The sequence below is a fragment of the Sceloporus undulatus genome, chromosome 4 (assembly GCF_019175285.1).
Source record: "Sceloporus undulatus isolate JIND9_A2432 ecotype Alabama chromosome 4, SceUnd_v1.1, whole genome shotgun sequence".
Taxonomy (NCBI): Eukaryota; Metazoa; Chordata; class Lepidosauria; order Squamata; family Phrynosomatidae; genus Sceloporus; species Sceloporus undulatus.
Genome location: NC_056525.1, coordinates 156718552 through 156743220, shown reverse-complemented (window position 1 = coordinate 156743220; position 24669 = coordinate 156718552). Strand labels below are relative to the sequence as shown.

The 24669-nt window shown below is 39.4% G+C and overlaps 1 protein-coding gene across 5 annotated transcripts in view; it reads left to right on the top strand.

The window, feature by feature from the left end:
• CDH12 (cadherin 12) overlaps positions 1-24669 on the top strand; it is a 788808-nt gene that overhangs the window by 177752 nt on the left and 586387 nt on the right. The window contains exon 1 of one of the 5 annotated variants that reach the window (XM_042465301.1): positions 15636-15742. The exons of the other annotated variants lie outside the window; for them this stretch is intronic. The gene's annotated coding sequence lies outside the window, so the exon portion shown is untranslated. Of the gene's footprint in view, positions 1-15635; positions 15743-24669 lie in introns of those variants that run through there. 5 annotated transcript variants of the gene reach the window in all.

Sequence of the window (24669 nt, the reverse complement as noted above, 5' to 3'; positions counted from 1 at the left end):
AATTTACAGCACTTTATAAATAAAGTGCTGTAAATTTACACAGCGCTGTACATACAATCTTTTAATTAGGCAGTTTCCTGCCCTCAGGCTTACAATCTAAAAAGACATGACACAAAAGGAGAAAGGAGAGGTGGAGGGGAAGGGGATGAAGGCCAGCAGTTCCTCTCTACCTCCGAGGCCTGGACCAAGGCAGATGGACTGGAGGGAGGGCTTGGCTTCTTAATGGATGGGTAAACTTCTTCCAAGGAGGCCTGTTGGAGTTAGCCTTCCTCTCTAGTAGGATAATACATATAAAATATATAGCAATACAGGAAATGATTCAATAAAACAGGCAACAAAAGAACATCAAATAGCAAGTGACAATTATGCAATGCCTGGGAACGCTTTTCTGAACAGGATGGTCTTCAACTCTGTTTTGAAGCTGGCTAAAGAAGTTATGGCTTTTGCTCGCAGGGGAAGAAGGTTCCAGGAGTGAGGGGCAGTGAGTGAAAAGGGGCGAATCCGAGATGGGGCAGAGGAAATCCTGGGCTGGGACAGCAGACCTTGACTACCAGAACGGAGGGCCCTAGTGGGAAGGTGAAGAGAAATAAGGTCTGATAAGTAAGGAGGGGCCAGCCCATGGAGGGCTTTAAACGTTGACAGCAGGAGCTTGTACTGAATGTGGAAAGGGAGGGGGAGCCAGTGAAGGGATGCCAACACAGGAGAGATGTGGTGCATACTTGTGCATAATCAACACGAGTTTGTCTTGAAGAAAAATAAGAAAAGAAAGAATACTGGATGTTATCAGGAGAGTTGGAGCATCTCACCTAGAGAGGTTCTTGTCATTCATGGAGGACAGGCAGAGAGAGGTGTGAGAACACATTAAATCCTAAAGTTGGTTTCACAACCACATGTGAATTTTGCATAGAACAAATCCCCGATGGAGTTATCATGTCACTCCAGAATTCTTCTAATCAAGGCTTCTCAACACTTCAGAAACATAGTTTTGACCATTCTGGGGAATATTTTTGAATTACTCTTTCCATTCCTAGCACTCACAATTTCATATTGATTGTGCTTTCTCTGATTCTTCCAGCAATTCTTCCAGTGGTTTCTGTTGGTATTGGTAGAAAAAGTGTAGAAGGAAAGAAAATCAATGGGGTGTGTGTCTGTGGTTTGTGTGCATGTGTGTGTGTCTGCCTGCATGACCTTAATATGCAGTTGTTAGAGCCAAAAATACTGTGCTCCCTTGCAATATGCTGACCATTTATTGCTTTTCCCAACAAGTTAACCATCTTTCAAGCACTGTCCACTCTGACAAATCTCTTTCAACCCCAGGGGGAAAAGGATGAATGCTTCTGACTATCCATTGTTGAGAAAAAAAGAAAGGTTAAGTGAGCAGCTTGTCTAAATAAATGGTCAGATTTGTTCCCTCACATCAAGGCAGATGCTGCAAGAGCTAATGAACTGGCAGTGATGCAACTAATTAGACCAAATAGGTCTGGATAGCCAGAAGCAATATGATTACAAATAGCCTTGCAGTTTCGAAACAGGACATATATTCACTCTTCATTTGAACCTAATTATTTTTGCATTTCATATAATCCACATGCTGTGCTTCAGGGAACCCTATGTGGCTGTTTATTTATTTATATTCCATCATTCTTCTATCCTACAAGTCAAAGAGCTTTCCTAAAGTCGTTTGCTTTCTCTCATCTAGGTATTGTCTGGACTCAAAACTTCTTGATACTGGAGTGAATGTGTTGGGAGTTATACTAGACCTTGTATAGGAAAAAGGGGATATCAGTATTGAAAAACAGTTTACTCTGGATGGAAGAAAATAATAACCCATAAGGGGTTCACGTGAACACTCTTGAGGTTGAAAATGTGCTCCTGTCAGCATAATTTCTGCACAATTGGATTTGTGTTCCTAAGGAATATGTCTTGCTACTTTACACATTTCCTGGAACTTATCAGTGAGGGGAGATCAGTAAAGGCAGATGAGCCTTACTAAAGAATGGCTTTCCCTCAATTTCCCACCTTCTCCTGTATTGCATAGCTGTAATGAAAGAGTAAGAGCTGAAATGATTTCTTGGTTCATACAGGCGTGAGCCAAGAGGTTTGGTGAAAAGCACAGACCATGAACAGTGAATGCTCAAGAGCACTCCCTAGAATCTTACCTCACTACATCTCTGCCTACCTTCCTTTATTGATTATATTTTAAAAAGTGCTGCACTAATCCATTTTCTGGGCTATGATCTGGTAAAAATATAAATGATAGAGATACTACAAAAAAGATGAAAGACAAAAGAATATATTAATAATAATAACAACTTTATTACGGCCATTTGGCCAGTACAAAAAGAGTATAACATCAAGATAAAATTGGCATCAAATAATTAAACTCTTTAGCATATAAAACAAAATTGATACTACTAGCAGGATAACAGTTAAAAGTGTTTGTGGAACTAGAATAGCACTAAAAACACCTGATTTTTTTTTTCTTTTTAAAAAGGAAGTCCTTGTCTGGTTCCAGAAAGACTAAAATGTAGATGCCAAGTAAGCTTCTTTGGGGAAGGAATTCTATAGTACGATGCCACTACAAAATAAGCTCTCTTTGTTGTAGGCCCTTGTTTTAGTCAACAGATTAATATGGAATGTGCTTCCTTGAAAAAACTAGTTTCTAATAGACACAGATTTGAATATGTGGACTTTCTTTTTTAATGTTTCTTTGCATATTTCTGGGTGCATCTACATTACAGCAATAATGCAGTTTGATACCACTTTTAACTTACATGGCTGCATCCTACCAAATTCCGGGATTTGTAGTTTTGTGATGCATCAGCATTCATTGTCAGAGAAAGCTAAAGACCTGGTAAAACCACAAATCTCAGGGTACCATAGGATGGAGCTACAGCACTTAAAGTAGTGTCAAACTGACTTATTTTTTTAGTGTTGATGAACCTGAAGACAATTTGTAAATGGTTCTAATGCTTGGCTGGATGAGTTCACACCAACCAACAAAACAAAGCTATTGGAGCCCTGGTGGCGCAGTGGTTAAATGCCTGTACTGCAGCCATTCACTCAAAACCACAAGGTTGCGAGATCAAGACCAGCAAAAGGGCCCAAGCTCGCCTCAGGCTTGCATCCTTCCGAGGTCGCTAAAATGAGTACCCAGACTGTTGGGGGCAAATTAGCTTACTTGCTAATTAGCTTACTTGCTGTTCACCGCTATGATCTTTGGAATAGCGGTATATAAATAAAACAAATTATTATTATTATTATCTATCTATAAATCTTGCCATCACAGGCCAGGCCAAGTCATGGACTATACTTTTGTGAGAAAGAGATGCTACACTGAAAGATAAAAAGGTCTACATTTTTCTACAGTCCATTTCTCAAAAAACTGCTGACTCTGTGAATATTACTCATTTGCATCATTATAGAATAGCTATTATAAGCTTGAAATTCAATTACTAATTGATGTGCATAGCCTCAATGGCTGAACAGAATAAATCTGCTTGCTGTAATTGTACATGACCTGTGTTACAAGCACTGATGTAATTCTCTGCCTTCCTGCCAGAAGTTGTAAACTTTGACATGAACTGTGGATACTTGGTATTCTCCTTTATCTCTAACGGTAAAAAAAGAAAGAAACAAGAGTATCAAAATAAACTGATGTGGAGCTATACAGAAATAGTACTGGCTTAGCCAGCAGATATTTTACTTAGTTCACTGACAAACACACCTGTCCAGTTTTAAGTAAACCTGTCAAACAATCTTTTTAATGAATATTTGCACCATTATTATATTTATCCTGATTATTGTTTGGGAGGTTGTATGTCTTGCTTATTTGCTTCCGCTTCCCTGAAAACCTTTCTCCTTGAACATGGACCAAGACACCTTACATGCAATTAAAAATAAATAATAATAAATAAGACACTGCCAGCCTCATATATATATATATATATATATATATATATATATATATATATAGTACAAAAGTTTTAAAAAACAATTCAACAAAAATGTTCAAAACACAAAATAGAAACAATATAAGACACAATTAAAACATAGGAAAAAGGAGAGAGAGAGAGAGATGAAAAAAAACCCAAACCATTAAGTCCTTTTTGTCCCATGACTAATAAACCAAAGGCCTGTCTGAATAAAAAGATCTTTGCCTGTTGGCATAAAGGAAAAGAGAGAGAGAGAGAGAGAGGAGAAGAATTGAACCGACCATGGGAAGGAATTGCACAACCTGGGAATGGCCACCAAGAAAGCTTTCCCCTATGCCCTAAGCAAACATGACAGTGATTGTGGTGGGACAAAAATAAAGCCTTCCACCTGAAGATTTTAAAACTTAGGCATGCTCATAAAGGGAAATCCAGTCTTTCAGAAAGTGCAGAACCAAAATGTAAAGGACTTCAAAGGCCATAAACAGTAGTTTGAACTCAAATTAGAAATGGACTGGCACTTGTTTCTACATAGCCATTGTGGCATTGCAGTTGGGGAGAGGAGTCTGTAAAAAAAAATATAAACACACACACACCCTTACGATATATAAGAAAAAGGGGAAATGGGGGCCCACTTAAATTGCCTCTTAAAATAAAATTGAAAGTCACTAGATTTTATTACTCTTTGCCCCAAAAGAAGTAAAATTTCCCCCCCTATTGGTCTGTTACTTTTGAAACATGATTTGTTTGTACCCTTGTTGCAAAATATTGATAATAACAAAAGTGAGTTATATTAAACCTTATTACTTGTAATACATTTACTCCCAAGCTCTGGTTGTCACACTAAAATTCCCATTAGCCCCACACCACATAGACATTAGGAAGGGTTCATAGGAATTGCAGTTGAACAATATATTTGAAAAGCACACAGTCATTTCTGATTGCAAAAAAAGAAACTGTATCCTATGTACATTTGAAAGGTTGCCATTTGTAACCTGTGTGACATGCATAGGGCCCACTATAGAAAGTGAACTTTTGCTTAGATTGTGTTTTATATAGGCTACACTCTCCTCAACATTTACAGAACGTACCTCTTTTTGTTCAAGGGATTTGTGTGCAAATAATGAAATTAAACCTGCATAAATTAACTGTCATAGCTATAGACTGTTTCAGTTTTCATTCTACAAACCCTTGATGTCTGACTTCCTCATTTTTTAAAAAATATGGAGTTATTTCCATTTCCTTCTTAGGTAGTTTTGGAAATTCAAAATGAACATTCTTGTGCCACCTGTGTGCTATTTTTCTCCTTTTACATCAGTGCTGCATGTAAATCCTGTACATTTTTTTTATTTGCTGAATCCATAGCTAGTCACTTTTAAACATGAGTTTTATAATGAAGTGCTCTAATGGGACTAGTCTGAGACCAGAGTAAGAGCTTGAATTATTGCTTAAAGATTATATGGGGGAAAGAGTTTTAAGATTTTTTTAAAAAAAGTGTTTTTTCCCCCCACAGCTAGCTATTTTTAAAAAAGAAAAAGGTGAAAAACTTATTCCAGAAACTCCGCTAAGAAATTGGAACATTCAGCAGATGAGTAAAGTTGTCATGATATTCTGCAAAGTCACAGTTCCAAACAAATAGTTTTGCAGTGTCCAAAAATGGTAGCCTGAACCTGAACATTTGTTTATGCTCATGAAATGAAGCTATTCATTTCAGCTGGGCTCTGTGGAGAGCTGGCAGAGATGAGCCTGCCAAGTAACAACTAAAAGGAAGAGAGTTGGTGCCATCCAATCATGGTGAAGACTGGAGAAGAATAATAGGGCTGTTCCTGAGAGGGTGAGTTAAATAGGGCCCATTATAGTAGAAGTCTAGAAGTGAGGGACTTAGTCAGACAGGGTCTAGTACGGGTAGAGTCCAGGAGTGACAGATTCCCTACACAAACAGAACTTCAAGAGAGGGAGTTGTTGTGGGGTCATATCCTGAGGGATAGTTAACTTTGGTAGCTGCTGTAGGTTTAAAAAAAGAACCTAAGGCCTGTTACAGACTGCCAAAATAAAGCTGCTTCGGGTCTCTTTGGAGGTATGCTATTTAAATGATGCATGCATCCTAAGAATCCGGAAGCTGCACCAAAGCTGCCCTTCAGTGCTTAGGAAGTGAATGTGGCTTTGGCGCGACCTCGACCCATGCATCATTAAATAGCATACCTCTCAGGACCCGAAGCCGCTTTATTTGGCAGTCTGTAACAGACCTAAGTATACGGACGATGTGAGAATAACTAACAGTCATTGGAGATTCAGAAAGTTATCTGAAACTATAGCTAAATACAACTACGAAAATAATATCTTAAAGTAACAAACATATGTACCATCTCAACATGCAAGACATTGTTTAGATCTTTTTATAAATAAAGTTTTATTCCTGTTTCAAATAAAGGTTTGTCTGAACCTTGACTAATTAAACATGCTACTGGCATTTACAAATAGGGTACTCTTGTACTTTGGCCATATCATGAAAAGACTATAATGTTTTGCAAGGTAGAGGGCAGTAAGAAAAGAGGAAGACCACATTCTAGATGGGTTAAGGGCCCGTACAGACAGGCCACAATAAAGCTGCTTCGGGTCACTTTGGAGGTATGCTGTTTAAATGACACAAGTATCTTAAGAGGCCAGATGTTGCGCCAAAGCTTGCTCCAGTCCTTAGGACTAGACCGTGGCTTTGGCACGGCTTCTGGCCTCTTAGGACACATGCATTCTTTAAACAGCATACCTCCAAAGTGACCTGAAGCAGTTTTATTTTGGCCTGTCTGTACGGGCCCAATGTCAATCAAGGAAGATACAGCCCTGAGTCTGCAAAATCTGAGCAGTGATAGGGTGACTTGGAGCCCTCCCATCCATAGAGTCAACATAAGTTGAAGTCAACTTGATGGCAGTTAACACACACAACACACATCTACATGCTTTTTAAATACAAAAATTAGCCTGTGTAGGGATTACCACATGGCAAATAGTAAGGCCATCTATATGTGCCCTTGTGAAATTGTAGTGCTTATCTTTCCAAATATTTGAACACAACTGTTTTAGTTCATGTATAAAGTAGTAGCAGTAGCAATAGTTGTTACTGTTGTTGTTCTTGTTGTTAAAGCAATCATTTCATTACTGGACACTATGGAATGATTTCCCCCCCTTAATGTCTTCCATTTTTAATATTGCATTGAGCCACTCATTGTATTTTGTACAATTTTCACTATGCGAGTGATTGATTTTTTTAAAATCTTTTTTAATCAGTCAGAAATAAAGGGGGGGGAGGTCTATGAGAAAATATCCCTATTTCACTCACTTAAGGGAGACATGCTTACAGTAGATTGATAACTGCTGACAGAATGGCACATATCTAAAAGTTGTTTTACCCATTGGAGATAAATGAGTAAGACATTTATAGCTGCCCTGATTTTGACCTCTCAGCAACTCATTTAAATATTCTGTTAAGTGCAGAGCATCCATCTCTGCCTCTTTCCTCTCCTCAGCAATCCCAGAAAGACTATGTAAAAGAAGAGCTTTATTTATTGCACAATAACAGCAATGAAAAGTGCAAGAAAATCCTACATTTCAGGTTGCAGCACAGCAGAAGAATCCAAAAGAAATCCACTCATGAATAGCATATGGCTAACCTTTAACTATCTACGCTGGGTTAATATTGTCAAACTTTACTTTCAGTAGGGTCACTAAAAGGTGTGCAGTAACAACTAAAAGTTCCTTTGTTGTCTGGGAAACTCGTGCCCACAGGGAAAGAGAGAATAACATTTTTGAAAGGATTTTGACAGGCAAGAAGTTACCTCCAGCTCATAGTGTTGATTGTTAAAGAAATAAAAATGCTGGTTTCTGACTTGCTTACACATTCATGAATGAAGGCAGATATATTTTATCATTAAATTTCATAGAAATGTTCCATTAACAAATAGGTTAGCTTGGGTGACAACTGTACTTCAGTTTTACCACAATCTGCAAGAGATAAGTATGAGAAAGTGTCTGATTTATTCATTCCTATCATGCATTAGATACATTTCTGCTAAAAGCCAGGTGATGAAAGCAAGCATCCAGTAGGTTCAAAATTAATTGCTTTTTACTAAGTGAACTTCTATGCCTAACAATATTGAGGGGACTGTTAGAAATGGGAAGTCCATAGTCCTCTGCTATGTGACATTTCAGTCTTCCCTTTTTTCTTCCCCACACTTCTTCCCCACTCAACAAAATGCTTAAAAATAATAAGAGTCTTGTGGCACCTTAAAGGCTAACAAGTCCTATTTGCACAAGTTTTCAAGAATTATTTCCCATCTGATATTTACCTAAATTACCTGCATGCCAAACAAGAATGGTGTCAGTCTGATGTCTTCTGCTTCCAACCTTTGCGGCAGCTTACTGTGTCAGATCTAAAGCTGAATAAACCTTGGTTTTATTCAGTGGATGCTGGTGGCTTCCATATTAATGGCACAATCCAGTTTAGCCTGAACTTTAAAAAAGAAAGCAATTCAAGTGCTTGTGGGGGAAAATGTCATCTGCATGTGAGAGTGCAAGGAACAGTATTCTTTATTTCCCATTAAGGTCATTGCAATTTGCACTACAAGCCTCAGTATAAAACTAGTCTCTTTTCCTTTAGTGAAGCAAAGCATGCTTATATATATATAAAAAAAGCAAGAACAGAAGGACAACATTTTTGATCAAAAAGAAACAAATAATCCATGGAATACTATTCCTATGTTTTTAAATAGTCTTGCAGGAATTATGTTTTTTGACATTTGGCACAAAATGATCATACACTGTGCAAAGACATTCTACGGGTTGTGTCTCCCTAATCTGGGATTCTGAAATTTAAAATATTCCCCAAACCCAAACTGTTTCCATGGATGGCTGAGATAGCAACACTTTTGCTTTCTGATGGTTTGATGCACACAAATGTTGTGCCATGCACAAAATTATTTTAAAAATATGGTATAAAATTACTTTCAGGCTACATGCATAGGGTGTTCATGACACATAAATGAATTTTGTATTTAGTCTTGGGTCCCAACTCCAAATTATCACATTATGTAAGTTTATGCAAACACAAATATTCCAAAATCCATTTCCCCCCAAAATCCACAACACCTTTGGTCCCGAGCATTTTGGATAAGGGAGATTCAACATAGAATAAGTAGGGCTGTGCAATTAATCTGATGTTTGCAGGTTATGTTCTATCTACCACAGTCTTCTTTCCCTAAGAGTGCATCAGTTTTATCTGTGAAAGTAGGTAAGATGGCAGCAACTGTTCACACAGCCCCTGTGGGCCATCTTCTGTCACTGGAGAGGTGTCTACCATGCTCCATCAGGCATTAAAATTATTCTTTTAAACATCAGACTTAGAAGTGAATGTGCACCTATCCTTCTCTGTATTTGTCAGCTTACTCAAATGAAGCAAAAGAGAGTTAATTATTTCAAGTGGCGAAAGATGGGAGTAAAAATGGTAAGAGAGGATGATACTACAATCACTGATGAGGTTAGTGCAGGAAGGGGCAATGCAGACGTATGTTTCACCAATCCTCTACTGTAACACTTAGATTTTTTTTATCCTTCCTGAATTCTTTCTTTCTTTCTCTGGGGCTTATTATAAAGTCAGGGCATAGTTGCCTCCCCTCCCCCCCCATGTGACTACTGCTCCCATTGTAAATTCCAGATAATTTTATCTCCTTACTATCTATCAGGAGACCTTTTTTTTTTGTCCTCTTTTCCTTGTTCAACAGAAAAGTTCTCTCTTGCTTTATCTTTCTTTTCTTATTCATACATGTGCTTCAGAGATTTAGGTCTCCCAAGCATGCTGCTTTCCTTGATGTTCCTCGTGTTGATGACCCATATCTCACGAACAAGAAACCTAATTAAATGCACACAAGCATCCCACAGATGGATAGAAGACACGTTGTTAACACTGTGCTGTGAAACAAAATTGCTGTGTCTGTCACTTCTTATATCTGAAATAACTAGACTTCGAGAGTTTCTGAAATCAGAGTTGGTTTTTCTGTATTGCTGAGGGCTCAAAGCTGCCATTGTGTCTTCACTTCCTATTCCTCTGTGATGTCAACTAGGATTCACCTTGCCTCTCCATTTTGCCCCAGTCTTGTTATGTCTCTGCTGGCCAGAGGCATAGAAATTCAGAACATCTCAGTATAAGAGCATATGCCTCAGTAGATATTGTTGTAGGAGGAGGGAGATGCACAAGAGACCTATTTTTAAATTAAGGTTGTATATTTTTCATTTTAAGTTACAGGTAAAGCCTACATCCCTAAAAACAGCTAGGCAGAACATAAAACAAGAGCCAACATGACAGAATGGTTAGGGTCTTAAATTGGGACGTGTGAGGTTTAGGCATAAATAGACTATGGGCTACTGAATCTCTCTGAGCTTACTCTATATCTCAAGGTTAGCAATAAAGTAGAAAGGAAAACCAAATACTTCATCTTGAGTTTATTGGAAGGAAAGTGGAGTATAAATATAACAAATGTATTAATCAAATGACCATTTGATTGACCATAACCTTTGACAATGTGGTAAAATTATACTCCATCTGGAGGGCTATATACTATCTAACAGCAGGATCTGAGCAAAAAGGTTGAGGATAGGGGCTGTTGGAGAGGCCTCATTCTTAGAGACACCATGAGTCAAAGTTACTTGAGGGAGTTAACAACAGCCATATGTTTGTGTTGTTGATAATTAGGCCTTTTCTTACCTACAAGATCCACATTCACTCCAATATTTCAGATATGAAAACTGGGACATAAGTGGCCAAGTCACATCAGAGTGTGGTCAACATGGTAAAAAAATTATTAACATTGAAGAACACAAAAGCTAGGAGAGCCTACAGGAAAGGACAAGATTCTGCTCCCTCCTCTCTTTTCCCCCTGCACACAGTTAACTGAGTGTAAATGGCCTTTGCACTTTGGCAGCAACTGAATTGCGCTGAGAAGAAATAAGGAAAGTGAGTGGAGGAGAGAGGAACTGAGACATTTTAAAAGCAGATGAAAAATAGTAAAGTAGAGGGTTAATTTGGCTTGTCCCTGTCATACTGGGACAGTTGGAGAGCATGAATCCACATTTTTTCAAAAGAATAATTTATGGTTGCCAGTGTGATACATTTTATTGTCTGATTAAAGTATAAGATGCTCCCACCCTTCCATTGCCACATTTTCTTACATCCTTAAAATTTTACATTCCAAGTTTGCTTGTTCCTCCAGTTCTCTAAACAAGCAGAAAATTTTAGGGTATGTAAAACAGTCCGTTTGGTACTCTTATGTCCCTGTCCTTCACTATCTTGTCACTTTCTAGTTCCATGATTTGTTTCCCATTGGGGGGGGGTGCTTAATATTAGGGCCAGCCCTGGCTACCTCTTTCCCTGTCACTCCTGAGCCAATGCATGTGTGAACCAGATGCTGACACCTCATGTACAAGGATGGGATGTCCTCTGTGACTGTTCACTGCACTTAAGTCTCTCTCTCCCTATATCTGCTCTTGAACATTGATCGTTCCTATAATTGAGAGCTTTGACAAGTTGAAAATGCCTACTGAAGTCCCATTTCTTTTCTTTGATATCTAGTTGTCTGCATGAAGGGTATTATACAAAGGAGTGGATGTGGCACAGTTGAGGAATAACTTAACTGCCTCATTTATCTGTTGTTTATGTACATGAAGCCATACTTGCTTCTATTATGGTTGTGTGGGGATGCCCTCATTTAGAATTCTCATCACACAGACACACACTTTTTTTTTCAAAACTGCTGTTCCATTTTATAAATCTCAGTGGAAATTTATGAAAAGAAATGTACTTGAAGGAGAAGTTCAAATTAAGTGTTCCTTCATCTTAATAATTAACATGCTCAAAAAGTTCTGCTCCACATAAAGAAATACATGCCGGTTATGTTAAATAGCACAATGTACCAATAAAGATGGCAAAGTATGGCCTTTTGTGTGTGTATGTGTGTGTGGAAAGCAGAATTTGTCAATTTTGTTGCACAAAATTTCATTCCCATGTGCATAGGGTATCCCTTTCTGGAGCAAAATATATTTCTAGCTATATGTTAAGGTTATTCACATACCTTTTATGAATGAAAAAATGTCAAATAGGTGTAAAAAATCACCTATGTAGCACAGCTGATTACCTTTCAAGTTAAAGTATCCCTTGGTCTGAGAAGAACAGCAACTAGCTGGCACATAATGCATTGTGAGTAGAGTCTTTCCTTTGTTCAAATGAAGAAAAGCATAAGAAGTGCATGCCTGTTGGCAAAAAATATAAGAAGTCCATGCCTGTTGAAAATAAAATAAACAATAAACAACAAAACCCACCAATAACCATTGTTGTTTGAGATTCCCTGTTGTTTAAAAGAAAAAGAAAGAAAGAAAGAAAAGAAAGAAAGAAAGAAAATTGCTCCTTCTAATAGTATTTCCTTATGTTATGTGAATCACACTGAGCAGGGAATGAACAGTAGATTACTGTCCAGCCTCCATATTTTAATACTATATTCCATATTCCTTGGCCATTCACAGATCATTGCTTTGGCTGGAATGACAATGGCAAAAATGTCTCCAGAAAGCTCACTCCTAGCTAGATGAGATCCATTAAATCAATGGATATTACATAAGTTTTGACTTTCATATTCCCATTAAATCAATGGACCCATTGAAGTTGGGAGTAATGGTTTGATTTAGACCATATGACCTGGGATCAGACCACTTAATAAGGCATATTACTTGTCAGATAAGGTACTTGTGAAAACCTGCTGCCATACAATAGGGAACTGTGCTTTGGAATGGTAATGTTTTCAGGCATGAATATGGTGAATTTCCTAGATCAGTTACTTTCTGTGCTATGCATACTTCCACCTTGACTCCCTGAGATTCTGTAACCATTTAATCTGTCATTTTGCTATGACCAGAAACTCCTAAAAGAAAGAAATATTTTGTGAGTGTGTGTGGATACCACTTTGTTCAAGTAAAGAACAGTACAAGAGCCATGATGAATCAGAACAAAGTCATATCTAATTCATTATTTTTGTTCATACAGTGGCCAACCAACTGCATCTAGGAAGCCCTCCAACAGGGTCTGAATGCAACTTCTTTTGTTTCCCAGCAACTCATACATACAGAAACATAGTACTGTCTAGTGATATTAGTCATCCTAAACAATAGCTATTAATGTACACAAGCCCCTTTGAAATAACCCAAATTGGTAGTCATCACCATATATTAAAGCCACAATTTAACTATGTGGTATGTAAAGAAGCATTTCTTTTTATCACCTCTAAAGATAAAACATGTATTCATAAAATAACCAAAGTGTATGCCGGTGTGTAACTAGATAAAACAGATAGAGACCTATAGCTCAACGGTGGGCAACTATGGTTGGCACATCATACATAATGTACTTTCCACATTATGGATAATGCATTACATTTCATAGGGCTTTAGAACAATAGAAATGTATTAATATGGGTATAGTATTTTGTGACTATTAAATTGTTATCAATAAGATTTTTTTTCATGTTTCATGCTATCATGAGTCTTGTAAAGAAGGTTTCTATTATATTTCTCATTGTTTAGTATTTCCTGTGCCATGCTGTGTTACTGATGATTTTACTTGATGAAAGCTCTTATCTGATATTAGCACTTAACAAATGTGTTGCCGTGTATGTTCTGTGGATTTCATTAAATGTATCAGATGACAAATTGTGCACTTGAAAATGCCAGCAAAAGAGATTTATACAGCAACACTTAGGGGCTTGATATGCTTTCACATGAGCAGTGGGTAGCTAGCCCATTTCAGAAATGTGTCTCTGTTTTGCTTCTTCTGCAGTAGATGAAATACTGGATGTATTAGCTTATTTGTTTAGCAAGCACTTGAGATAACAATAAGATAGATCAGATCAGTTTACATAGAAGTCCATAGTGAAGAAGGGGGAAAATGCAACCTAAGAAATCCTAGAAGTGTGGCCCTTTTGCCTGAGAATACAATGCCAGCACTGGCTGGCCAAGTCAGCTTCCCAGTGCAGCAACAGAGATATGTAATAGGGTTCAGAAATGTTTCAAGTAAAATAGCTGGCAGAGATTGCCACCATCTTTATTAAGTACTCCCTTGATACAAAGAGCCCTGGTGGCACAGTGGTTAAGTGCTGGAACCGCAGCTAAAACATTGTGACTTTGATCTCAAGATAGATCCAGGTTGACTCAGCCTTCCACCCTTTTGTAGGTCAGTAAAATGAGTACCCAGCTTGCTGGGGGTAATGGGCTTATGAATTGTAAAACACTCAGAAAGTGCTGAGTTCACTATTAAGCAGTGTAGAAATGTAAATCCTATTGCTATTGCTATATTACATATATATTTGGAAGCCAGAGGCATTCATGAGTAATAAATATAAAGCTAATGGTCATAGGTCTCTTATATGTGAGCTTCTCTGCTGTGTACTGAGTCAACTACCCTTGATTAATATGACAGACCATCTGTCTGGCCTATGTTTTATCATATCACTGGGTCTGACATCAATTGAGATATATTTCTATTGTTCTGAGATTTTGCCCCATATTCTGGGATTTGTCATCCTTAGAAGTAAATTAACCATGCTCAGGACATCATCACACATGGCCTGACTTGACTTTGCCTATCTTGGCAGCATCAACCCATTGACCGTCAGTCAGGTGGCCTGTTTGAGAGCTGTTATGGAGTATCTTTTAAGGATGCAATAAATATTTCAAAATATTTTAAGAAGACATATTTTCCAAGTGTCAGTGGACTTATGAGACTGTTCAGAGTTTGGGGCAAAAACCTGCCAAACAACAACAAACAACAACAACCCTGTGATGAAATGTTGCTTTATATGCAGAAAAAGATGATTTTTGCCCAGAAACTGCAGTTTTCTATGCATATCAGCCTCATGTGATTTTTGTGCAGAATAAGTCGCAGATTGTGAATAGACATTGCAAACTATAGGTCTGAACAGACAGGCCAAAATAAAGCTGCTTCAGGTCACTTTGGAAGTATGCTGTTTAAATTATGCATGTATCCTAAGAGGCCAGAAGCCACTCCAAAGCCATGCTCCAGTCCTAAGAACTGGAACACAGCTTTGATGCAGCTGCTGGCCTCTCAAGATACACATATCATTTAAACAGCATACCTCCAAAGTGACCCAAAACAGCTTTATTTTGGTCTGTCTGTTTGGGCCCTATGTGATCTTATTCATGGTGAGAAGAAAATTGCTTTAAAAACTTGTTGATTCACAATCCCTTCATTATGTACAGTTTCGCCAAGTGTGTGTGTATATTTCTCACCATCTCTAGTTATTATTAATTATTTATTTTTATTTATGTCATTTATATTTTACCATTCTGGGGATTTATGATAGAACATTCTCTCAAACCTTAGGTTATCTTCACCTCTGTTCTGATGTTCTGTCAACAGAGAAGCCACTGTGGGAAGGTTTTTTGGGTCTCCTCCACTTCTGCTGAGCTGGATGAGACCCCTTGAGACTCCCTTTTAAAAATCTAAAATAAACCTTTACGCTACCACCAATTGATGAATTATCTTCTCCTTCCTTAGAAACACATCAGGACTTGCTGGGGAATTCCACAGACACTTTCCCTTGACAACTTAAGAAAGAACTAACCAAGCTAAGGCATGTGAAAAAGGAGTGCAAGAGGCAGAGTACTTTAAAGAAAAGCTTTATTCTAACTAAAGGACTTCTAGAGCAAAAGGATATCACTACATAAAAGATCAACTTGTCCTCCGGACACAAACACAAAATGTAAGTAGGAAAACAAACCAAAAATCCTAATGCCATTAACTAGTACATGTTTCTAATCTTACCCACAGTTCAGATGAGATTTGCAGTCCTTGATGTTTCTGGACAGCTGGGAGCCTGGACTCCATTATCCAGCTCCCCCTGACAGAATGAGAGATCTCTAGTGCAGAGCAGCATGGCTCTCCATTTCTACTATTGTTCAGAAGGTGAATAGAATAAATCTGTATTATGGTTATAGACCAGCACTATTCAGGAGTATGTGTTCCTTTTTGTTTTACCTCAAGAAATGACTGAGAGTCCCATGTCACAGAGAGAAAGAGAGGATACAGAAATTGTTTTTTGCTTGCTTGTTTGTTTTGCCTGACTTTACTGGAAAGGGCAAGCCTGTGCTCTATCCCCTCTCGTCTCCTTCCTGAAGAGTTAACTAGTTAACTACTCTTGCAATTTGAACTCAGTTTGCAGCAATGAAAATAAGTCAAGGACAGAAGGGAAAAGTAGGAGAAAGGGAGAGAAACTGGGATCCATTAAAAGCACCTGTAAAAGTGGGATGGCAAATGATTAATCAGCACTGCCCCCCCCCCCACCAAACTGGGACATTGGAGGATATGCTATTGTATGGCCCAAGACTATATCTCTCTCTTCCTTGTTGACAAAAAAGAAAATCCAGTGATGAATTCTGTGTGCAAAGCATTGATTTTAGGATCAGATCCCAAAGCTGCAACCCTTAAGGGTTTATTTGAGATGAAACCATTGCTGCTGGTATGTCTTATTTCATGTAATGTTAAAGTGTAAGAGTTTGGAGACTGGGGAAACGTCTTTTGTTTTTCAAGCACTTGTTCCCCCTCATTTTGTCTAGGTTAATAACATGAACTTCAAGCCATATTTTTCTAGTGCTTAGCTCAGCTTGGTGTTCATTGAACTGGAGAAAAAACTTCTGCAAAATGCAATTGAACTAAACGAATTTAAAAGTTAGACTTTTTGTAAATGGGTTTTTTGTGAGTTTTGCAAATATAAGCATTTACAAAACCTGTCCCTTTATTTCTGCAGTGTTTTCTGCTTTTCCTCCATCTGCTCCTGTATATCTACAGCTAGCCCACAGGATGCCTGGTAATTTTGCATTTCCAAACACTTTCTATGCAGGCAGTGCTCTAGTTCCACCACTCCACCCCAAAAAAGCATTCCCACAAATGGATGCTGGCTGGCTCATAAATGTTGATGCTAGTCATATGCATGTTCATTGCAGATGAATATGCAATGATACTAGTTGTTCATCAATTTTAGATCCATTTTGCTACTTTGTGTTAATGTATAAGCACATGCATATTTTGAGAAGGGCTTAAGAGCAATGCCATATCTTCTGTGCACTATACAACTACAGGCTTGGATTAATCATTGGTTTGTTTGCAACTAAATAGATTTTGCCTAATCAGATTGACAATTTTGTGTGACTGTTTTGTGCAAGTTGTATTCAGTAGAATGTACATTTCTTTTGAGATTAATGTAATGCTGTCAGACATTCACATTCTGCACATCCTGATGGTACTCTGATGCAAAATCAACCAGCAGTTTCCCTCAATCCTCTTTCCAACTTAGGGGCGATACAGACTGGCACTTTGTGCCAGCCTGATCGCAGACTAGGGTTGCGCAAGGGCTCAGTGTTTAGGTGCTCAGCAACCCTACCACATGCCCTGGGCACCATCTTGGTGTGCACCCATATAGATGGTGCATGCCATGTTGACGTTGCTCATCCACAGCGCTTACATGGTGTTGCACACAAGGGGAATCATAAGGCTGTGCCATGGCCCTTATGGCGACCCTGTAGCACCAGGAATATAAGCAGCATTTCACGGCTCCTTTTTTGAACAGGTTGGGGGTGTGGCATCCGGTTGCCACATCTCCAACCCCATGCTCCCAGGGGTGGCACAGTCAGGCCATCTGTCAAGCCCCTTACTTGCACAAATTTGCTTATCCAGGTACAAATCCAACGTAAATTGGATAGAATAGGGCACATGAAAGGTTCAGGAACTATAATTGTTGGTATGTTGGGATCCCCTCTGCCTTGGATTTAGGATTATTCATCCACATTGAAAGAATAAAAAATATCCACATCAGAAATGGAACCTGACTATTATTGTAGCCTCTATTATGTTAAAAAAGGAATGGAATGAAAATAAGGATTTGATGTACCAACTCAGGCATGTGATTGTAGGGAGAGTTGAAAAAGAGGCTGTATAATTTAATACCCTCCAACATTTGCAGATGAAAATTTAAGCATGTGTGGCCAAGCAACATCAGAATGAGGTTAAGATGGGAAAAGTTAATGGAAGATAAGTATAAAAACTGGGACAGGCTGCAACAGTTTGCTATAGCCTAAGCCTACTAGGATAGGCAAGGCCCTTCCTATTCCTGTCCTTATCCTCTTGCTGACTTTGACCACAGTTTGTAGCAATTGAAATGAGCTGAAGAGAAAAAGAGAAAGTGGGAAAAAGAGAGAGAAACCAGGACATTTTAAAAACAGCTGAAAAGGTAGGATAGCAGAGGATTAATCATGACTGTCCCTGGCAGTTGGGATAGCTGAAGGGCATGTAATTTAATTTTTATGTATATGTGTATATTTATGCCTATGAAAGATATAAGTTTTGGAAAAATCTTTTGGGAATGGACAAATCAACAATTATTATGATTATTTTAATTTTGTTTATTATCTCTGTTGTCTCATGTAGAAAGAAAATTTTACAGTAAAAGAAAACACAACCCCCCACCCCTTTTGATAACAGCTTAGATCTTAACAGTGAATTCAATTTGTAAATAGTGAGAAGCATAGGGAGGTTTTGGAAGTAATGTCAGTGTAGAGAAGCAGCAAACCAAACATCACTAAAAAATTAAGAGGATGAGGTATGTCAAAACATTCCAATGAACAGTGGATGTCGTCAGTTGGCAAAGAAGTGGTGGAGAAAGAAAATGTACAAGAGGAGGGATAGAATGGAATATGCAGAAGAAGACATAGCTGGCTGGTTAGCTGGAACCTTGAATGAGAGCATGCTACACTGCAATGTTTTGTTTTAGATTCCAGCAGCAAATCATACTTGCTAATCACACAATATCCTACAAATTATCCCCCAAACACTCTTCAGGGAAATTGATCAAAATTACTAGCAATTATGGGCTTAGAAGAGAGGTTCAAGTAGATTAAAGTACAGCTTCAATACAGAAAACAGAGACCAGGAATAAATGTTTGCAATGGAGAGATGTAAACAGTGGGTTGACCCAATGATCTGTTTTGGAAATTGTGTTTTTCATTTTGTTCTTCAATGATCTGGAGTTCAGGGTGAGCAGTGGAGTGGCCAGGTATGATAATCAGTTATAAAACCTTTAGTGTGATGGAAAAAAAGGATTAGGAAGAACTCAAGAATTTTTTCTGTATACTAGGGAAATGGAAACTAAAAGATCTAATTGGGTATACAAAGAATCCTCACAAATTTCCATTTGCTCAGCAAGGCAAGGAATCTTGACGCACAGAGGTATAACTGTTGGGAAAACAGTAAACTGTAGCAAGAATTTTAGCACTGGGAGATTTTTATTTTTCAAAAAATCATTTTCACAACCCAATATTTTAAAGCAGGAAACTAGATATTTTGTTCAAAAATGCTCTTTTCTATGTTATCTCCCCCAGTCCAAAAAAACCCCTGGAATATCAGACTCTCTCCCAGTGGCAAGGAAACTTGAAATGCTTCATTCTTCAATGCAGGTTTGGTACAAACCCAGCTCTACATCCCTACAACATTGGCCCGGAACAGACGGGCCTTTCCGGCACCCTCGTCATGTGCGAGGGTTGCCTAGTGGGCAGAGTGCCCACACGCCTGGCAACCCTTGCACGTGACGAGGGCGGGCGCACCCACCAGATGGAGTGCGTAACGGCGACACCACAGCTGCACCACTTCCAGATGAGGTGGTGCAACTGTGACATCACTGTGCTGGATCTGGCGCTTTGCAGCGTCGTAGCGGCACCACAAAAAGGAGCCACTTCCAGGCGTTCCTTTTTTGCTCTCCAGCAACGCCGCACAATTTGGTGCTGCGGTGCTCCTGTGGAGCAAAGAGAGGACCAGGGAGGCGCCTCTTTTTGGCACTCTGTACCGCACCACAGATTTCATTATCCACAAGTGTGAAATGATGCACATCTAGACAAAAAAAAAAAAAAAAAAAGGAAAAGTCAAATTCCATGTATATGATGTTTAGGGGATTAAAGCGACTGGTGTTATTCTAAAAGGGGGAAGGAGGGGGGGGGTCTCCACCAGCAGTGTCAGCAATGAAGAAATTATAACTCAAAAGGAGGCCTGTTGAGAGTAGAGTATCTTTGGGATCTTTTCACCTGTATATACTAGTACGAACTATAGAGAGACTCTGGCTTCAAAAAATAAGAGAGATTTGTTTAGCAGTGTGCAACGGTGCACACAAACAAACAAAACCAATGCAACCTTAAGAATGATTCATGGTTAACAGAAAGAAAGATATGAAAGGCTGGATGCCAAGAAACCAAGAATTAGAGGGGATGATAATTACCAGCCCTGAAGAGAGGGGCTCAAAGAAGATGGAGAATGGCTCAGAAGTGTATGAGGATATAACAATGATTGAGAGTGACCATATGTGCACATGGGGTCCATGAACAAACTGTGAGCATGTTGGCTATATCTGTCATATTTATAGCTTATGTCATAGCCCCAAGGTGCTATGCTATTGATGCTATTCCATGGTGTCACAAAAGCTTTGATAATTTTCCCATGGAATTAACAAAAGGACACTGGAATGGCTGATATTTTTAAACTTCAGAGTAACAAAAGATTGATAGGATTTGCAGCAACCTTTGGATAGTCAGACAGAAAGGGTAAATAGGGACACAGCCTGGGGTGACCTGAAAGGTATGATACAGTGCGCCCATGTATGAAGCTGGAAGCTGCACCGGAAGGAGCAACACCACATGCCGGAAAAGGCAATGGCGCGTGCATCATGCACATCTATGGACATTCCCTGGACTGGGGCTTGAACATCTGTGTTTTTTTCCTTACGCGGGGGGGAGGGTCCGGAATGGATCCCCCGCATAAGGGAAGAAACAACTGTATTTAATTGCTTAGAGATGTAACATACTTAGTCTGCATTGAGAGAGGAACTTCAAAGATCTGGGGAGGGTGCAGTGGATCAGTAAATTAATTTACTGTTTTAATGCTATCTAGGTCTCCCATATATCCTTAGGTCAGGGTGACCTCTTACCTAATTTCCACAGGTCATTGTGACCTCTCATGTGCATTCCAGATGTCAGATATGAAGTATGAAAACCCATATTCAGTGTGTGTTGGGGTGTGTGTGTAAGGTATGCTAACACTGATGACAACTAAGGTTTTGAGGCTCAATGAAAACTTCAGTTCAGTGTACAGCTGCTGTCAAATAGGCAAATTCACATTAGGGTTCATTAGGAACACAACTGAAAATAGAATTGCTATTATGATGCAGGCTGAGCTCCCTTATCCAGAATTCCAAAATCCAGAAAAGTTGAAACCTTTTCATGGATGGCCAAGATAGTAACACATTTGCTTTCTGATGGTTCAGTTCACACAACTTTTGTTTCAAATATAAACTTATTTTAAAATACTGTGTATAATTATCTATGTGTATTGTATGTATAATGTGCATATGAAACATAAATTAATTTTGTGTTTAGATTTGTATTACCTAAAAAACTGGTGTCCCAGGAGGGCACCCACAAATAATATTTAATAGGGAAATTAAGATAGCTCAATTAAAAGTATACTTTGGCTTGGGATCTCAGCCAGAGATCTTACCCTTTATATATTGGGTCCAAACCACACAACACCCCAGTGGCAATTCCAAATAAGGTTTCTTATGGGAAAAACAGATGGGCCGGAAGGGGCAGCTTGAAGCCACCCCTTTTGAAGAATGTGGCTGCCTGACTGTGCAGGCCAGCCGCTTTGCCGCTGGGAGCCGGTGTGGCTCCCTGGCCCCAACTTCTGGGTTGGGGCCGTCCTCCGCCCTGATTGGTGTCACCGGGCGGAAGGGCCCACCCTTTCCGCCCGCTCCGCTCTGTAGGGGCGGAGGAAGTCTCTATGGTGAGGCTTCAGTCCTCCAGGGCAGCTCATTGGTTGGGCTACCCTGGAGGAGGAGCCTCACCATGAGGTGAGGAGGTGGAGCCTTGGCCTTTAAATAGGCCATGTGGCCAGGCCCTGCAGCCATTTGCCGCTCAGCTCTCCCACCCACCTTCCACTAGGGTGCTAGGATTTTTGTCACAACTTGGGGTGGCAGCATAGGCCAGGATCTGGTTGGTTTGGATGCCAGGGCTATGGAACACGGGTTTGGGAGTCAATAGGGACCCGGGGGCGAGCTGGTCATGCATTGTGGCCATTGCGGGGGCCACAACATGGTTAAGCTACCCGATGACTAGGGGCTTTGAGAACAAGAGAGCGTCTGGTGTGATGGTGGCCAGATGGCGTTCCTTAGCCCCTAGGTCATCTCAACACCTGGCGGTCACCAGGTATGCTGCTTATCGATTAACTGTGGGGTTAGTTGATGCTTCAGATCCTGACCTTATGCTTTGTGCCAACCCTTTTGTTCTGATTTGTTGTTGCTAATAAAGTTGTGGCCTTTCATCCAACTTGGTTTCATGTGGTTTTTAGCGCCACCCTCCCAGGCAAATGGATTGGGGCTGCAGCAAACACACGCGATGACCCCAATCTACCTTGAAGCCAGCTGAAAAATGAGTGGCAAAGGTCCACTCCCTTTTAGGCTGCAGAAAAGGTGAAATTTCCTGGCCTGCCATGGTCCCATGGTGGCATGCGGCCGGAGTGCCTTGAAGACACACATCTGGGCAGTCACCTGAGCCCAACTTCCTGGCAGATTCAGGGTGTCTTCAGGACATGCGGTATATGAATGCTGCACTCCGAAACTGCCCGGATGGCAGCTTAAAAGGGCCGTCTATTCAGCCTCAGTTTTATTAGTGAAATAGTCAACGCACACACATACTCATGTGCACACAGGAACTAATGAAGCAAAAGTAGGTGAAAGAGTGTCTTTGAGGGTTGTTAAGAGGTGATACTACCTTTCCTGAAGTGTAGCTCTGATCTGAGGGTATCCGCAATTGAGATTGCTCAAGTGGTGATAGCTGGTTTATTGAGGAATCTAGTAGAAGTCAGAAGTTCTGTCTTGCTTCAAACCAGATGAACTTGCTAGTGCCTTTTATACTCAAAATCATAAGCTTACATTTATACTCAAAATCACGTCCCAGGGCAGTATTCACAGAGTGAATGGATTACCTCATTGCTAAATGGGGAAAGGAATGGTTGGGATATGCAGTAATGACTGAACAATCAGCATAAATGTTCCTAGAGAAAAAGAGATTTGTTCCCAGAAGGAAACTCCCTTTTTTGGTGATATTCAAACAATCTCCTGATCTAGCTCACTATAACCTCTCCATAGTCTAGGGATTATGCTGATACTGGACAGATCCCATAATAGCTTGGGAGCCTTTGGCTTTCTCCAGGCTGCATTCAACATGGCATAGCTGGTTTCCTGTACTGGAGAGCTCCTGTTTAGGCTACTTGCCTAAAGCATCCCTTCTGATATTAAATTGATACCAGAGTCACAGTGAGGTGACAGAGGGCTGATTCTTGGGTTACACTTCAATTCCATCTGTAAAATATTTTATTATGTGTGTATATGCAAATGCAGATATTCAAATAAATAAATAAATAAATACATTCCAAAACACTTCTGGTCACAAGCATTTTGAATAAGGGAGACTCAAACTGCAGTGGCTTTCTATAAATATATGGTGCAATTGCATGTGTACAGTTCTGATTAGTGCACCTTAGAAATATATTGTGAAGATTGAAAGGTGCAGGAAAGAGCAACCACTATGATACAAAGATAGTAGTACCCTCATCTATGAAGAAAGAACACAATATTTAAGACTATAGAGTTTGGGGAGCAAGATAGTTAAGAGGAGACATGATAGAGATTTATAAAAATTATACATCGGGTGAGGAAGATGTATAGCACAGCTTTCATAGTACTATGAAATTATCCTATCAAATCGGATAGTGGTGAATTAAGGATTGACAAAGAAAAAATATTTCTTCATACAGCACAGTTACACGGTGGAATTTGCTTCATGAGATTATGATAGATGCGTATTAAACAGCTTTAAAGCAGGTTAGATATATTTGGCAAAGATAAGGCTACCAATGCATACTAATCATAATGGTTTATGTTATTCCCAGTAATGGAGATAGTTTGTTCAGGAATCTAAGTGGGAGGGAAGTCAGCTCATGGGGATTCTAGGGACATAGGTTTGGCTACTGTGAGAACAGAATACCAGACAATATAGGATGTTGATCTGATCCAGTACAGCTCTGCTTACATTCTCACTGGGTGTGGGTTCAAGAAGAAAAACATACAAAATAAAATGAAAGTCAAGGACCATTTAACATTACATAATTATAGAACTATAATGACAACATTCTATGGAACCCTGATATTTGCAGTAAAAGGAGAAGCATTTAGAATTTTCAGCCACAGAGAGCTAATACTTCACCAAATTACAGAATACACATTTTTATATACTGCTGCCATTCCAGTTAAAGTGGATTACGGTGCAATAATTGTGTAGTGTGACAAGGCCTTGAGCAATCATTTCTTCCCACAGTCCTCCCAATAATGCAGCGAGCTTTCAGGCCATTCTTCAGAGGCAATGTTTCTGGGGGATACCATCATCAAGAAAGTTCTTGTTTTTAGTCTAATCCCAGAAGGCAAGTACAAAAAGAGCAGGTGCTTCACTGATAAGAATATGTGAGAAGGTAGAATAAAGGATGTATCCTTGAAGAGTGAGGCTGCTAGATTTCTCTGTCTTGTCTTATGCAACTAAC